Source organism: Empidonax traillii, unplaced genomic scaffold (genome assembly GCF_003031625.1).
Source record: "Empidonax traillii isolate 1590-97213 ecotype Southwest subspecies unplaced genomic scaffold, ASM303162v1 scaffold1691:size291431, whole genome shotgun sequence".
In the NCBI taxonomy this organism is placed as follows: domain Eukaryota; kingdom Metazoa; phylum Chordata; class Aves; order Passeriformes; family Tyrannidae; genus Empidonax; species Empidonax traillii.
In genome coordinates, this window is record NW_020956884.1 from 112,980 (window position 1) to 128,278 (window position 15,299).

General features: G+C 42.1%; 1 pseudogene; it reads left to right on the plus strand.

The window, feature by feature from the left end:
• The window catches only part of LOC114070797, a 104,061-nt pseudogene that overhangs the window by 72,998 nt on the left and 15,764 nt on the right, over positions 1 to 15,299 (plus strand).

Genomic DNA, 15,299 nt, shown 5'->3' on the forward strand with positions numbered 1-15,299 from the left:
GTGTAGCCCTTCATGACAACATTCCAGTCAAGTGAGTTATCCCACCACATCTCCTTAATCGTAATGAGATCAAAGCCCTGTGACTGCACATAGATCTCTAGTTCCTCCTATTTTTTCCCCATACTGCATGTGTTGGTGTACAGGCATTTTATAGAAGTATTTGATTGCGTCAATGTTTCAGTAGGGGTGCAAGCGGTGCCCCATAGTTCTGTCTTGTGGTTATGTCTTTGGCTGCATGCGCTTGCTGGAGGTATCCCCTCTTAAGCCTCCTTTTGCTACTAGAGTGTGCACTAAGGTTGTCCCCCTCCCACACCTTATCTCTGTTGATCCTGGCTATGTCCCCATCCCCCTTCAAATCTAGTTTAAAGCTCTCTCAACAATGCCTGCTAACTCCTGAGCTAGGATCCTTTTACCCCTTTGAGACAGATGGACCCCTTTGTTGCCAATAGGCTTGGTGTTCTAAAAGGGATACACACACAGGTAAACCCAGATGACCAAACCACAGCTAAGGTATTAAGGAAAAGTTTTTTCTGAAGTTGGAAACTGCAAATACACTGCTAAATCATGCAACAGGGGAAGGAACAGCCCCGAGAGGCCCTGTTCTGGTGCTTTTATAACCAAACCTTTTTCATGCTCATAACTTCAAAGTGATAATCTCACCTGTGCTTTTGTGGTTTCTTTCTCCTGGAGGCCTGGAGAAGTGTGAGAACTTTTAACTCTTCTTGCAGCAGGGGAGTTAACTTCTCAAAACAGATAGGGAAAGAATTGTCTCCCACACTGGATTTTTTTCTAGGCCTAGTTTTCCTAGCAACAAAAACCTCCTTGGGTGAAAATCTCCTTTCTTCCTTGAATAAATCTTCTGCATTTACCCTCTTTTCCATACAGGTGTTGTATAAACTGACCCATGATCAAAAACCACAAAATTCTGCTGGTAATACCAGTCTCAAAGCCAGATTTTCATCCGTGTGATTTTTCCTGTTTCTTGTCCCATCATTCCCTGCAACCGACAGGACAGAAGAGAGCACAACACAACTTGTGCTCCAGATCCCTGGACTAGTTGTCCCAAGGCTGGGAAGTTTCTTGGTGATGTCTCTTACCCGGGCCCCAGGGAGGCAACACATCTCCCTATGGGTTGAGTCCAGTCGGCATATCAGGCCCTCCATTCCTTTCAAAACGAGACAATGACTACTGCCCTACTTTTTTTCTTAACTGTGGAGATAGTGATGCAGGAGTAGGCTGCCCTGCCCTAGGTGACCTATCCAAGCCAGATAGCCCTTCATTCACTTACTCATTTCCCTGGTCCTCAGATTTGAGGTCCTCATATCTATTGTGTAAGGGCACCTGGGGAAGTGAGTTAGGTTGGAAGGGAATTCTTTTGCCACCCTAAACAGAAACCCATTTCCATTCCCATCCATCTCTAAGGTCCCCTCCTGCCTGGTGGTGAGAGGGTAGGGGATCCACTGATTCTTATGAAGTGGATGGTGAGTCCATTTCTCTGATGCAGGGTAGAGTGCAGCTCCACCAGTCAATCTCTTCCTCAGAGTCCCTAATAGCTCTTAGTCTTTCTACTTCATCGCTGAGTTCTGCCACTAGGCTAAGTAGATTGTCAAACTGATTGCACCTTACAGAACTGTTCTCTCTGCTGCCCTCTGAGAGCATCCCAGAGTACTGAAGGAGCAAGCAGATGTTATGGTCGGACCCCTCTAGATCAGCTACCAAAAGTCTTGAGAGTCTTAGGAGGTCCCTGCTGACTGGAAGCTAGCTAATGTTATTCCACTTTACAAGAAGGGCATGAGGGAAAACCTAGGGAACCACAGACTTCTTAGTCTAACCTCAGTTTTAGGAAAAATTATGGGGAATATTATACTAGGTAGTATCGAAAGGCATTTAAAGGACCATGCAATCATCAGGCACAGTCAACATGGATTCACAAAGGGAAAGTCCTGTTTAGCTAATTTGATATCCTTATATGATAAGGTCACCACCTAGTGGATGAAGGGAAGGTGGTGGATGTAGTTTTTATAGAGTTTAGTGAGGATTTTGATACTCTCCCTCACAGCATCCTTCTGGACAAGTTGTCCAACTGTGGAATGAGCAGGTCCACAGCGTGCTGTGTGAAGAACTGGCAGGGCTCAAGAGTTGTAGTGAATGGGGCTACATCTGGCTGGTGACCAGTCACCAGGAACACCTCAGGGCTCAATTCTAAAGGCAGTTCTGGTCAATATATTTATCAATGATCTGGATGCAGGAGTTGAATGCACCATTAGCAAGTTTGCTGACAATAACAAACTGGGAGGTGCTGTTGACCCTCTAGAGGGACAAGAGGACTTGCAGAGAGATCTGGATAGATTAGAGCACTGGGCAATAACCAGTGGGATGAAATGTAACAAGTTGCAATGCCAAATTCTGTACCTGGGATGGAGTAATGCCAGGCACAAGTATAAATTGGGAAAGGAGTGGCTGGAGGGCAGCCCTGCAGAAAGGGGTCTTATGGGGTGATGGTTGACAGAAAGGTCACTATGAGTCAACAGTGTGCCCTGGCAACCAAGAAGGCGAACTATATCCTGGGGTGCATCAAACACAGTAGAACCAGATGGTCAAAAGAGGGGGATTATCCTGCTCTATTCAGCATTGGTGCATCTTCACCTTGAGTACTGTGTGCAGTTCTGGGCTCCACAATTTACAGAAGGATGTTAAGGTCCTTGAATGTGTCCAGAGGAGAGGAACAAAGCTGGTGAAAGGACTGGAAGAAATGTCCTATGAGGAGGGCTAAGGACTTTGGGTTTGTCTAGTTTGGAGAAAAAGAGGTGGAGGGGTGACCTCATTGTTCTCTCCATTTTCCTGAGGAGGGGAAGTGGAGAGGGAGGTGCTGATCTCTTCTCCCTCGTATCCACTGATAGGATGCGTTGGAGTGGTTCAAAGCTGCGCCAAGGGAGGTTTAGACTGGACATTAGGAAGCATTTATTTATCGAGAGTGTGGTCAAACACTGAAACAGATTTCCTAGAGAGGTGGTCAATGCCCCAAGCCTGTCAGTATGTAATAGGCATTTGGACTGTGCCCTTAATAACATGCTTTAACTTGGCCAGCCCTGGATTGGTCAGGCAGTTGGACTAGATGATCATTGTACATTCCTTCCAACTGGAACATTCTATTTTAAATGTATGGCTTGCTGGTGATCAAAATCAAGTAGTGGAGGAAAGAAACCATGAAGGTTTTGCAGAGAAGAGATATACATACTCTTTAAATATAGATTAACTATCTACAATCTGAAGAAACTAAAAATAAGTAGTTAATCTTACTTGTCAGAATGCCTCATCTACTAATATTTGTATTTTACAAGTTGTGGGCTTTTGGTAGGGGGTGTATATGTATAGCTTCTCTTGATATGCTCAATTATCAGCCTATGTGACTTAATTGGTGGTTGTTCAGAGTGCAAAAACTACATTTGGCATTGGCACTGGAAAAATGGTCTGTTATAGAAAAAATTTCATTTGTTTTCATCATATATCATATGGAAATGAATGATTTAGCAGTTTTGTGACTACTTTAAAAGTAGTCAAAAAACTTTATGCTTTACATGGAAGCACAGAAAAAAAAAATTATACTTAATTTTACTTTAGCCTGTTATTCGCTAGAAACTCTGATGTCACCTCTTGTTTTACCGACCTATTTAAATTATCTGAGAAATTGATGTTATTTATAAATTATCTTATTAAACTTATGTATTATCACTTTTTAATGTGCATGCTTGATATTTTTTTGTGGTGCACATCTATCTCTATGGAACAATATCTTTTTTGTGAACTCAAAATCTTTATCTAGAAGCTACAGAAGAAGTTTCATTGGACAGTCCAATGAGGGATCCAGTGCTTTCACCAGAACCTATTCCTGGAATCACTAGTGTAACACCTACTACATTAGTAGCTCCTAGAATGGAATTGAAAACTGTAACACCCCCTGTGATTTTTGATCGATCCAGAGAAGAGGTACTGTGAAAATTTTTAATTTATATTTGACAACTGTGGAAATGTCTTTTTGTGTGTGTGTGTGTGTGTGTTTGCTATTTGCAGGTTTTGGGTTTTTTTAATGCAGTTCCTAACTTACAGGAGCATTCTTTGGTAAAGGGAAGTATGCAAGAGAACAACTATTCTGTTTGTGTTTAATATGTATTTGACTCAATATCATGAGTGTTCATTGCTCAGGTAATGAGAGATTTATAGTATGAGGAGTAACATGCTCCATTCCTACAGGATAGGTATTGTAAAAGTGTGTGAAGGGAACAAGTGTTGAGCTACATGTTAAAGATGTGTATCAATTCATACTAGCATGTTACAGGTTTTAACTCAGATTTCTGAAGCTGCTGTTAATAAGGAAATTGAGGAAACTGTTATCATTATTCTGCATACTAACAAACAGCTGAGGCTATTTACATTTGTCATTCCATTCAAAGTCTGTGCATTGCCAAATGCCATTCATTCTAGAATATGCTCTTAGAAAACATCACTGATGATGACTGGCCTGGGACTTGATGATGGCTGCTTTCCCAGATGCCCCAAGTTGACATTTCATTCAGATTTTCTTCCTCTTCAACCTTGGCACACTGTTCTGTCATGGTCTTTCTTAACTTCTTGTGTTCTATCAAACTTATGTATGTTGCATGAAAGATTAGGAAATTCTGTTATCACACAGCTCAGGCAAGTATCTGAAAATTCTATAGTTGTTCCTTTCCCCATCCCCAACTCTTCAACCTCAGATACCATTAATAATGAGGGATATATCTGTCTTTTGAGTAGAAGCTTACAGAAACATTGCAAGTGAAAGCATTTTTGAACCCCTGTGCCTGCTGGGATTGGAGGAGATAAAATGAACATTTCCCCAAGATAAATGTTTACTAAAACTCTGAGGCCAACAAGTCTGAAGAAGAAGTTGCCACACTAAAAAGTTTTCAAGAAGGCTCAAAATTAAAAACCAAGATGTGAAATTATGTTCACTTAAATTGGATAGTGGATCTAGAAGAGCTTTTTATTCATTGAGACATACTGACTCTTCATTCACATATATCCTTATCTTTGTACCAATATGTAGTCTGAATGCACATTAACTTATTAAATATGGCATACATTTTTTCTAGATTGAAGAGGAAGTAAATGGAGATTTGCTTGATAGAAATTAGTGTGTCAGACCCAGAGAAAGTTGGTAAGTTACTTGAACAGATTAAATAATGTTAGACTGTCTTACTTCTTAGAGGCTATTCTGAAATTTTAGTATAATTCCTTATTCAGTTATCTTTTGATGTTTTTAGCATGTAAATAAAAAGCTATTTAATGTGTATTTTCGGAAAAAAAGTGTGTGGAGGGATTAAAGTAACTTGCCTTAAGATCAGTATTTTAATTTTCTTACAGGGGATGGCACGAATGCTTATATGGCATACAGAGTAACAACAAAGGTAACTAGTGCAACAAATATATTTCCAAATAACGTTATATCACAGCTGAGTAGTGTATCAGGAAGTCATAACTAAAATGACTTTTTTTTTAGACATCCCTTTCCATGTTTCACAAAAATGCATTCTCTGTTAAAAGAAGATTCAGTGATTTTCTTGGCCTGCACAGCAAATTAGCGATGAAGTACATACATATTGGTTACATTGTGCCTCCTGCTCCAGAAAAAAGTATTGTAGGTAAGTCTACTTTCTGCAAGGTTGAATGTATGCATGTGATTTCAGTACTATAATATAAGTGAAATATTTTAATACCAATTGTGCTTGTGAAATAAATATTTATGGAACTTGGTCAAATGGTGGGACTTACTGTTATGTAAGCAAGCTCCGGGTGTGACTTAAGGTCCTAGTGTAGAGACTGGCTATGGATAACTTGGGAACACTCACAGACAGTAGGACCTTTCTCTAAAGAGCACAGAGCTCCCATTTTAAACTTAAACTGCCAACCCTTCAGTTCTTGGGCAGTATTTAGTCCCATATAAAAATATATAGTCCATATGTTTATAAGTTTGGAGAGAAGAAGGAAAAATATAGTTATCTAGGTTGATTTAAAATGAGGCAGCTTAAAGCAGAGAACTGACAAACCAGCTGAAAGTAGGTGACATGCATTTACACTACTCTCACAGTTATTGTACTTTACTTTTTAAGTCTGAAATCTTAATATGAAATGTCCTGCTGTTGTGATTTAACCCTGGTAGGCAGCTAAGCACCACACAGCTGCTCACCTCCCCCTGCCGAGAAAATCAGAAGGGCAAGAGTGAGAAAACTCATGGGTTGAAATGATAAAGACAATTTAATAAAAAAAGGAAGGAACAAAAGCCTAACACATAAATAAAACCAAAACCTAGGTAAAGAAATTATGCAAAACCCTCAAATTGCTCACTACCAGCTGACCAATGCCCAGCCAGTCTCTGAGTAACAGCAGCCCTGGAAACACACCCCACCCCCTCACCAGTTTGTATTGCTAAGAGTGATGTCATATGGTATGGAATATCCCTTTGGTCAGTTGGGGTCAGCTGTCCCAGCTGTATCCCCTCCCAACCTGTTGTGGACCCCCAGCCTACTCACTGACAGGGCAGTGTGAAACAGAGGAGGCCTTGACTCTGTGTAAGCCCTTAGCAAGAACTAAGTGCGTTATCAACACTGTTTTCATCACAAATTTAAAACATAGTACCATATGAGTTGCTATGAAGAAAACTGACTCCATCCTAGCCAGACCCAGTACAATCTCCACTCCTTATTTCATACTGTTTACATCTGTCCCAGTTTAAATGAGACAAGGGTCTTTTGCTGAGGATGAGTTAGGAGAAAAGACCCAAACTTCTCTCTCTAAGCAATTATAAATCCAAAATTAAGAGGCTCCGATTGAAGGAAAAAAACAAATTATGGAAAAGGAAAAATAACAGCCCTTTATTAAAAGATATGTGTGTATTAACAGAAACATGAAAAAAACTCAAGTAAAACAACCAAACAATACTCTTATACCCACAAATAATCCCCTTCAAAAACAAACCGATAAACAGGCAAAAGGAAAAGTAAACAGTTCAATTTTTGTGCCCTTTGGTGCAATTCCAACCACAGTCAATAGGGGGTGCTGTTGAGTCACTGGAGATTCAGAATTTGTAATGTCCTATAGCAGTCACCAGGTGGCGCTGTTGGATCACTGGAGATGCAGAACTTGTAGCCAGCCACCAGGGTATGCCAGAGAAACCAATCCAATCAAGAAAAAAACTGGGCCTTCCCTCCCTTCCCACACACCGGGAAAGGGGAGAGGGAGAGGAGGAAGGAAAAAAAACCAGCAACAAACAGAAAGTTCTCCCAATGAAAAAAAATGAAACTCACGATCTTCAGCTGGTTGGAATTCACTTCAGGCAGGGCCGGCAGCTAGCAACAGCTGAGCAGAGAGCAGCAATAAGCTCGCCCTCCGAGGTTGTGCTGCAGCCCACCAAAAAACTCCTCCTCCCCCGTTGCCCAGGAGACAAGAGAAAAAGGTAAACATTAGCCTTTCGTCTGCGCCGTTTCCTAGGAGACTAACCTCTCAACCATTAGTGAGGGAGCTAGGTCTTTTTGTTCACCTAAGTACTTATCTGATAGCTCTTGATGGCTTCTACTACCAGGGGGAAGGGGAAGAAAAAATTCCTTGCTTAGCTGAACCATGACAACATCATACTCAGGTACCCCACTATTCCATTCATTATTAACTACAACCACCCTTCCCATCCTTTGACATACATGCAGATATCACTCCCTTGGTCTATGGACCATCTTTGTAAAAAGTCCATAAAATGCCAATAAAAAAGTCCATTGGAGTTTATTTACTCCATGCCTTTGGGATCTATCTATTATGGTGATCACTCAGGACAGGCAGGATGGTGTGCTGTGTTGGAATGTTGTGTAACAAAACCAGCTCAGTTTGCATCACTGCTGCACTTGCGTGGTTTATCGTGAGATCCATTCTTCATTGGTTCGTGTGATTCCTGCTGTAATACCTTGGACATATGGCAGCCCCAGCAGTGGTGACATACAGCATCATAAAACACTGGCATCATACAGAAAGCCCACAACGAAGGGATCTTCCAAGAGGCTAGGCAGGGTAGATAGCTGTTCAATCTTCTCTGTACTCAAGGCAGCTATACCAAAAGCCCAGCTTGAAGTACCTCCTCCTGAGAAGTCTATGCAGAGGATGTATGTACCCTCCTGGCCCGTCACAATAGGATGCTTTTGCCACTCATTCCCAGTTAGGATTACCTTAGTCTCCAACACAGACAGTTGTTTAAATTCCCCTATCATTCCAGAAATACAGATAAGTTGTGCTCCTTTGTAACCTGATGGTATTAGGATACACTGTGCACTGGTGACAACCACAGCCTTATACTCCTTTGAGTCTGGTGTGCCAGGCCACTGAACCCACCCAGTCCAGTAAACCCAGTTGTCACTTTCCTTCACCTGGCTGGAGGCAGAGCCTATTTATTTCTGGTTGGAATATTTATTACTCGATTTCTGCAACTGCAAACCAGAAGTCCCTTCATCAGAGCCAGAAGTAAGATCAGCTCTTCTACTCTGCCCAATAGAAACTGAAACAGTGATTTTCCTCTATGGATGACTTTAGGCTGTTGTGGGCAAAACAGACTCAACTTGAGGTATTTAAATTAATTTTTTAAAATTAGTTACTGATTCTGGTATTGAGATTTCGTGATTTAGGAATGGTATTCCCCAATTTAGTGCTTCCACTGAAACCCCGCCGGCATTTGCTTCCCCTCCCCCTCCAGTTGGAAGCACAAAAGGCAAACATCATGGGTTGAGATAAGAACAATTTTCTGGAAACAGCAATTAGATAAGAAAATGAAAAGTAGCAGCAACAATACTAATAACAGAAGTGTACAAAGAGACAGTGATTTACATGCATAATGCTCACTAAGCCCAGGACAATGAAAAACAATGGCAGACAGAACCCATCCATTGCTTTCAATATGTTTTTTAACAGTCCATTGTACTGTTCAACTTTCCTAGAGGCTGGTGCATGATAGGGGATATACCCACTCAATACTGTGCTCTCTGGCTCAGGTGTCTCTGAGACTACTTTTGAAATGAGTCCCATTGTCTGACACAATTCTTTCTGGGGTGCCATGTCACCAGAGAACTTGTTTTTCAAGGCCTACAATGGTGTTCTGGGCAGTGGCATGAGACACAGGGTACATCTTTAACCATCCAGTGGTTGTAAGCATGTTGCGCTTGCCTTGGTGGATTTGTGGGAGTGTGATGCAATTGATCTGCCAGGCCTCCACATATTTATATTTTGACCATCACCCCCCATACCACAGGGGCTTTACCTGCTTGGCCTGCTTGATTGCAGCACGTTTCACAGTTCTGGATTACCTGGGAGATAGTGTCCATGGTTAAGTCCACGCCTCAGTCATGAGTCCATCTGTATGTTGCATCTCTTCCCTGATGACCTGAGGTGTCATGGGCCTACTGAGCCAGAAATAATTTACCCTGATGTTGCCAGTCCAGACCCACCTGAGACATTTTAATCTTGGCAGCTTGATCCACCTGTCCACTGTTGCTATGTTCTTCAGTAGCCTGACTCTTAGATATATGTGCATCTACATGACATACCTTTATAGCCAACTTCTCTACCCGGGCAACAGTGTCTTGCCACAATTCAGCAGCCCAGATAGGTTTACCTCTGCACTACCACTTGTTTTTTTTCCATCATGCCAACCACTCCCAGAGAGCGTTTGCTACCATCCATGAGTCAGTGTAGAGGTAGAGCACTAATCATTTCTCTCGTTCAGTAATATCTAAATGGTTTTCAGCTCTGCAACCTGACTTGATCCACCTTGTCCCTCAATAGCTTCTGATTCTGAAGCAGCTCAAACCCCTTCATAGGCTGCAGGTATCTCTTTTTCAGTTGGGGTGTAACAGGCCTTGGTTCCTTGGGATCCCTGACTCCAGAACCCCAAAGGTCATCCTCGAGTCTCCTCTGGTGCTTTCTGCCAGAGGCTCCAGGAAGGACCATTCTGCCTGGCTGCAATGTAAAGCATATTTTTCACATCTTGTCCTGTCCTGACTGGCCCTAGGGCTGCTGTATGAACAATCTCATGTTTAATTTGTTCAAAATCTTGTTGTTGTTCAGGACCGCACTTGAAATCCTTCATCTTCCATGTCACATAACAGAGAGGGCTTGCAATTTGATTGTACTCTGGAATATGCATCCTTACAAAAACCCACAGCACCTTGCTGGTGGGTGGGGAAATAGTTGCTATTTTCTTGACCATGTCCATTGGAATATTACAATGTGCATCGTGCCATTTTTTTCCTAAAAACTGAATTTCCTGGGCAAGTCTCTTGTCTTGACTTTGTTTTATGGCAAAATCAGCCTTCAGGAGGATCTGGATTATCCTCTCCCCTTTCTCAAAAACTTCCACTGCTGTGTTGCCCCATATGATGATGGCATCAATGCATTGCAAGTGTTCTGGAGCCTCACCCTGTTCCAGTGCAGTCTGGATCAGTCCATGGCAAATAGTGGGGCTGTGTTTCCACCCCTGGGGCAGTCAGTTCCAGGGGTACTGGATGCCCCTCCACATGGAAGCAAAGCGTGGTCTGCACTCTGGTGCTAAAGGAATGGAGAAAAACATATTAGCAATGTCAGTGGTGGCACCACTTGCCTGCTTTGGACTCCAGTTCTTACTGAAGTTCCAGCATGTCTGGCGCAGCTGCACTCAGCACTCAGTGGTGCTGTGACCTCATTCAGGCCACGCTAGTCTACTGTCAGTCTCCACTCTCCACTGGACTTATGCACTGGTCATATAGGACTATCAAAGGGTGAGTGAGTCTTGCTGACCCCTCCCAGGCTCTCCAGTTCACAAATCATCTCATGGATGGGGGTCACAGAGCCCTGGTTGGTGCAGTATTGTTGCCAGGGCACTGTTGTGGTAGCGAATGGTACCTGTTGTTCCTCAACCATCAGCACTCCCCCCGCAGGAGGGTCCTCTGAGAGGCCAGGCAAGGTATTCAGCTGTCTCATATCCTCTGTCTCCACAGCAGCTATCCCAAAAGCCCAATTATGCCCTTTTGGGTCCTTGAAATACCCTCTCCTGAGGTAATCTATGCCAAGGATACATGGGGCCTCTGGGGTAGTCAAAATGGGGTGTTTTTGCTATTCCTTCCCAATCAAGCTCACTTCAGCTTCCAGTACAGTCAGCTGTTGGGATCCCCCTGTCACCCCAGAAATAGAGATGGATTCTGCCCCTACATATCTTGATGGTATAAGAGTAGACTGTGCACTGGTGCCAATTAAAGCCTTATACTCTTGTGGCTCTGATGTGCCAGGCCATCGGATCCACACAGTCCAATAGATCCGACTGTCCCTTTCCTCCACTTGGCTGGAAGCGGGGCCTCTCTAGCTCTGGTAATAGTTCCTGTTGATCAATTTTTTTTCAATATGAACTGGAGGTCCCTTTAAGAGGATTGGAAGTAGCATATTCTGTCTGAGACCTTGCCCACTGGAAATTGGAGTGGCATTCATCCTTGAAGAATTTCCTCTCCACTGAAACTGCACCAAGCACTTGCTCCCCATCCCCCTGCAATTGGAAGCACAACAGGTAAAGATCATGGTTTGAGATAGCAACAATTTACTGGAAACAGCAATGAGATAAGAAAGTAACAGTAACAGAAACAATACTAGTAAGAACAGTGTACAAAGAGAAGTTCATTGTTCTGGTTTCAGTCAGGATAGAGTTAATTTCTTCTCAGTAGCTGTTACAGTGCTGTGTTTTGGATTTGGAATGAGAATGGTGTTGATAGCACACTGATGCTTTGGTGTTTTGCTAAGTGGTGTTTATCCTGTCAAGGACATTTTTCTTGTCTCATGCTCTGCCAGCGAGGAGCTTCACAAAAGAAATTTAGAGGAAGCATAGTCTGGACAGGTGACCCAAACCGACCAAAGGGATATTCCACATTATAGAACATCATGCCCAGTATAGAAACTGGGGGGAGTTTCTCTGGAAAAGGTGTCGATATGGGTTCAGGAATGGGGTGGGTCTGGCATTGGTTGGTGGATGGTGAGCAATTGCATTGTGCATCACTTGTTTTTCCCTTTTTATTATTATTTACCATTATTTTTATATTTTACTTTATTTTCAATTATTAAACTGTTCTTAACATACAAGTTTTACATTGATTCTTCTCCCCATTCCACCTGGGTAGAGGGGGAGAGAGAAGGGTTGCTTAGTGCTTAATTTCCAGCTGAGCTTAAACCACAACAAGTGATTTACATGCAAAATACTCACTAACCCCAGGGCAATCAAAACCAGTGGCAGACACTCTCTGACTGCCATGCTTTCTCCCAACCAGAAAGAACTCCCTGTCTTCTCAGAACTGAGAGAGAATCTCTTTTCCCTGCCCCAGGCAATGACATAAGATGGTATTGAAAAACACAATTTTTGGCCACGCCCCCTTCTGTTGATGTGGGCTGAAACCAGGACATGGGGGGGGGGGGGGGGGAAGAAGACAAACACTTAGGGAACTCAACTTCAGTGCAGATACTTCTTGTCCCCCCTTCATAGTCTTGACTACCCTTGTTATCAGTGCATTTTACACTCAGTTCCTTTACAGTGAAGCCACAGATGGTGCAGGAGGTTGGGGTCAGGACATAGGGGTTTCTTTCTGCCACTCCTTGTTCCATACCCTTATCTTCTACTGCTCTTTTCTTCTACTCATTCTTCTGCTCCTGCATGGGTTCTTCCACAGGCTGCAGTCCCTTCAGGGACGTACCTGCTCCAGCTGTTGCCTAAAATTAGCACTTAAAAGAAATCTCTAGGATTCAATTTGTGAGTTTTAGAAGGCAGGCATTCTTTTCTTATGGTGTGCTAGAATGATTCCAGCATGCCAGGTGCATTTTGGCGAACTGATTCCCAGGGCACCCGGTGTGCTGGAATTTTAGGCAACACAGTGTGGCGTTTCCCCTACTGCTCTGGACTTGTTTCTTTTTTCCTTTGATATTTATTGTCCTTTTAAAAACTCCTCTGGCTAAGCTTTGGCCTGTGATAAGTACATTGTTAAGCTGTTTGAAACCAGCTGTGACCAGGCGTAAGATAGCATCTGACCTCCTTCCACAGATATCACCCCTGCAGGGCCTGCCACCCTGCCCTCCAAAGTCTTGACATTTATACCCAATGCATTAATTAAAAAGAAAACCTAAAAACCAACCCAAAACAAAAAAAAATCCTCCACACATTTTTAGCAATAAAAAAGTGAAAAACACTAGAATAAAATTATTAATTATGAACATGCCAAGCAATATACTTATAAACTATATTTATTTTCTTGTTCTGCTTTATTAGAATAACTGTTTTCTACAGAGCACAAGTGGCCAGTGAAACTGTGACCTTTATTTAGGTTGTCTTCATAAATGCAAATTCAACTCCTTTTTTTGATAACTTTGATCACAACAGATGTATTACATTAAATTGCTTATTTCATAGATGTTTCCCACAAAAGTGCGCAGCATGCAGTGTTTGTGTTCTTTGTACTCCTACGTGGTGCTTTCCACTGTAATGTGGCTAAAATTAGCTGAGCCTAATCTTCTAATCATGTCAGTTATGCTAATGATTTCTTTATGATAACAAAGTCAATATGATGCACTTTTCTTCAAAGGCATGACCAAGGTTAAAGTAGGCAAGGAAGATTCTTCATCTGCTGAATTCATAGAAAAAAGAAGAGCAGCATTAGAAAGGTAATGGATGTATGTAACTAAAACTTGTTTAGCATCAAAATGAATTTTAATATACTACATGGGCTCTGTAACTGGGATCTGAACTATCTGTACTTAGGTGGATTCTGGAGTCAGTATGCAAGTTCACAATTTTTGTGTAGAAATGGAATAATTTCCAGTAGTAATAGGAAATGTAGACTTGTCAATGGGGAAAAATATAGTTACCTGTTTTCAAACAGGTCACTTGTTAAAATTGAGGTTCCAGGGACCCAGTAAGCAAAACTTTCTTCATCAACTTAAACATTGTATTTTTAAGGCATTAAATCACTTCAGTGAAACTATTTCATATAACACTGACTGTTGGGCAGGGGGAAGGATGAAAGAAAACTTTAGTCAGTTGGAATTATAGAATAGTGGAATCATAGAATGGTTTGGGTTGGAAGGGACCTTAAAGATCATCTAGTTCCAACCCTCTGCCATGGGCAGGGACATCTTCCACTAGACCAGGTTGCTCAAAGCCCCATCCAGCCTGGCCTTGAACACTTTCAGGGATGGGGCATTGTCAAGAGCAGAGTAGGAGCTTCAGTTTATTAGAGAAGCCCTCCCATTGAGTCACAGGATGCTGAAAGGACCCCCTTGCTTTCTAAACTCCTTCTCAGAGAGGAGTCTGGGTGCAGCTGAATCCAGTCTTAGCCCCAGACTTTGTCAACAGTTTATGTCTAAAAGATTACACAGGTGTAGTGGAACCTTTATACAACTTTGTCCTGCAGGATTAAAGATGGAAAACCAGATATATTTATATAAAAATAAATGGTTTATTATGATAATGAGTAGACAAAAGATCTTAATCAGAATTATTTACTATACAGTATAGGTAACTATAACTGCTTGTATAGTATAGTGCACTATTTTTTATGCGGTATTGAAGCAATTATACTAAAGTAATGATATTGAAGTAATTATATTAAAGCAATTGTATTAAAGCTAACAAAACCAATTATTAAGTGGGCAAATCTCTTTTACTCAGCCTCGAGGAGTCTCTCAAGAGAGAAATGTCCACACACACTCCAAGAAGGGGTACGTTAGAAGACCCTGCCATTAAAAAGTGGGACTGGGCTTTTATAGTAAAAAGTGACTGACTGTCAGTCATATGTCTCCAGGCCAACTGTGTCAGCTGAGCAGCCTTTAGATAAATTATCAGTAGTATCACTTGTTTGTTTGTTTATCAGGTACTTTGCCAGGTCTGCCATATCTTCACCTCACTATGTGATGTTTAACTTTGGGATTGATGAGTCGGCTTTTCTCAGCACTCTTCAACACCAAAAGCAGCATGACATCCCCTTCTCCATTCACCACTGATAGTTTTGTAAATAGAGTATTGTTCCATTTATTTTCCCCCTGCTCCAGGCAGAGCATCCTGCTACAGGCATCCACAGATTGTCTGGGCAACCTGCTCCAGTGTCTCATCCCTCTCACAGTAAAGAATTTCTTCCTAATATCTAATCTAAAACTACCGTCCTTCAATTTGAAGGCATTCCCCCTTGTCCTATTACTACATGCGGGAGCCCCCGGTGGTCTAGGGG